Below are 3,346 nucleotides of genomic sequence, written 5' to 3'. Positions count from 1 at the left end.
TAGGCCAGACGTGGTGGCTCATGCCTGTAATCCCAGCACTTTGGGAGGCCAAGGAGGGCGGATCACGAGGTCAGGAGATCGAGATCATCCTGGCCAACATGGGAAACACCATCTCTACTAAAATACAAAAAATTACCTGGGTGTGGTGGTGAGCGCCTGTAATCCCAGCTACTTGGGAGCCTCAGGCAGGGGAATCGCTTACACCTAGGAAGCAGAGATTGCAGTGAGCCAAGATTGCGCCACTGCACTCCAGCCTGGAGACAGAGCGAGACGCCATCTCAAAAAAAATAAAAATAAAATAAAAAGATTTTAGGCGGGTGCTTTTCTGTGTGTAAATTATGTTTTTAAAGAGGTAAATAATTGTCTTGTGTGTCAACTTAACATCCCACAGCCTGCAGAAGGGCAATTTTGATAGCCTGTAATATGAAATGTAACTAAATAGCAATTTGAAATCATAATCATGAAATCAGTGTAACTTAAACATTTTTAATTACCTTTTCCACTCACTTTTAAGTAGAATTGCTCCCCCAAAAGCCTCCCCATTGTTTGTAACTCTCCCACTGAAACTTTGACATCTTGGTTGTGGTGGTCCAGTTTTTCTTATTACTCGATTGTTGTGAAAGATTGGAAATGTTTGAGCATGTGATGTGTAAGGATTAAGTCATAAATTGGAGGGAAATTAGATCTAATAGCTTACCAACATTTTAAAATATCTGTATTTACAGTCATCTCTTTAAGGACAATTTGCCTGCAAGTTTTAAGATAGAAAGGAAGGCAGCAGAAAAATTGCTATGGATTGTAACTATATGCATTTACAATTTTTTGGTATTTGTATTAAGAATTGCCTCCACATAGTTATATAACATCTGTATATTGACTATGGAACAAAGTCTCACTTATAAAAAACAGTTCAATGAGAAGGCATCTAAATCTTTTACAATGTTATCAGTTTATAAATTGTTAGAGTCAGAAAGATATTCATATATTTTTAAAATCCCAAACACGTTGAATGGACCATCCTGAACAGGAGCCGTCGATTTCTACAAGAAGACGGAAGAATTAGGCGCTATGTATAATGTAAGTCCAAGGAAGTGGGCTGACTGATAGCTTCTATCAGAGTTGTGGAATTATTAACATAATAACTTAAGTAGGCTTTCGCATGTATCATTAGGCCTTGGGAAGGGATCCTGATCCTCCATCTGTCTCTGATAGTAAATAATCTCAATTAATTAAGAAGATATTCATCCTCCTTAATGAATATGCATTTTTTAATCCTCAGAAGATTTGGAATTAAGTATAGAACAATTTAAAAGAATCAAAATGATTTATTAATATTTGTGTCAAGTGGGGAACTAGATCTACCTAGGAAAACAGCCCTGATTGTAGCATTTCATCAATTTTCATTGCAATGATGTATTTGCCTACATCCCCAAAAAACTGTGAGTTCCTTGGGAATAAGAATGGTTTATTTTATCTCAGTATACTCAACACAGTGCCTGGCCCAGAGTCAGTTCCCAGTAACTATAAATGAATGCATGAGGTCCTGAAGGTTGTAATGAGATTTGGTTTCCATCAGTGTCTCCTTCCACAGAGATCAGAGAAAAGTCTGCCTCCTCCAGTCCTACTGAGCTGCCCCTATTTTTGAAGGCTCCCTCCTGCAGCCGCATCAGAATGTAGTAGAGACAGAGGAAAAGTTTTCTCTAATGTTTTTGATGTTTATTCCAGGGCATGCTCACAGATGGAAAGGGTCAAACTTCTGGGATGCTCCAGGGACATGGCCCTTGACATTCTCTGTGAAAGGATGTGCTATACATAATGTGCCTGCCAGCAACTGAGCTTGATGGCACATAGTCGAGGCAAGCAGACCGTTTTTCTTTCAGACTCGGCCTAAGCATTTGTAATCAGGAGTCACAGATAAGATATTTCAAACCACTTCCTCGTGACTGCCCTCTGAATGTTTGAAAACTATATGGGCCTTTGATCTAAATATTCCCGCTCTCTTCAATTGTTCCTCATAGGACATAGCCTCCAAACCTTTCCTCAGCCTGATTTTCCTGCTTCAGTTCATCCCTGTGTTGTTGCAAAGATGCAGAAGTGAGCACAGCATGTGGGATGTAGGCTGACCAAGGTAGGCAGCAGGGGACCCTCCTCTGCTTCCGGGCACTGTGTTTCCACAGCAGCCAACAGCCATCGTCTACCTGGTGGCCTTATCATGTTCTTGACTCTCACCATACTTGCAGCCAACTCAAATCCCTGTGTTCTGCTTTACGTTGAGACGGAGTGTCGCTTTTGTCACCCAGGCTGGAGTGCAGTGGTGTGACCTCGGCTCACTGCAACCTCTGACTCCTGGGTTCAAGCAATTCTCAGCCTCAGCCTCTCGAGTAACTGGGATTACAGGCACCCACCACCATGCCCTGCTAATGTTTTTGTATTTTTACTAGAGATGGGGTTTCACCATCTTGGCCAGGCTGGTCTTGAACTCCTGACCTCTTGATCCACCTGCCTCGGCCTCTCGAAGGGCTGGGATTGCAGGCATGAGCCACCACACCTGGCCCTCTTTCCGTGATATTTTAAAAACACAATTCTATAATTCTGTGCTTATGTAATTGCTATTTTGAACCTAATAATTTAACTTGTATCTCTATTTGGATCATTATTCCAGCTTATTGTGACATTTTGGAATCATGATTCTACTATTAAATGTTTTAAATCTCACCCTGTTGCCACCTATACTTTTGATAAGCCTATTGCCACATCTTCACTGATAAAAGTATTGATCAAGACAGGTTGAACAGAGAGCCCAGAGCACACTACTAGTTCTCAACAAATGATTGGGGTTTTTTGTTTGTTTTTTAGAAAGAGGGTCTCGCTTTGCTGCCCAGGCTGGCACAATCATAGGTCATTACAGCTTCAGACCTGGCTCAAGCAATCCTCCTGCCTCAGCTTCTTGAGTAGCTGGAACTACGGGTGTATGCCACCACGCCTGGCTGATTTTTCTTTTTATAGAAACAAGGTCTTGCTGTGTTGCTCACTCTGGTTTCCAACTCCTGGCCTGTAGTCATCCTCCTTCCTCAGCTTCCCAAACTGCTAGGATTACAGGAATGAGCCACTGTTCCTGGCCTCAACACATATTTATGAATTAAATCATAAATTTGGCTGAGAAAAATATGAAATATTACGAAATAGCAATTTGAAATCATCATCATGAATTCAGTGTAAATTAAATATTTTTAATTACCTTTTCCATTCACTTTTAAGAATTGTTCCCCCAAAATTCTACTTATACCAACCTCATAGTTTTTGTCTATAGTAACATGCTCACAGTTTTTGTCTATAGTAACATACT

The sequence above is a fragment of the Cebus imitator genome, unplaced genomic scaffold (genome assembly GCF_001604975.1).
Source record: "Cebus imitator isolate Cc_AM_T3 unplaced genomic scaffold, Cebus_imitator-1.0 Scaffold65, whole genome shotgun sequence".
Taxonomy (NCBI): Eukaryota; Metazoa; Chordata; class Mammalia; order Primates; family Cebidae; genus Cebus; species Cebus imitator.
This window is presented reverse-complemented; position numbering follows the sequence as displayed.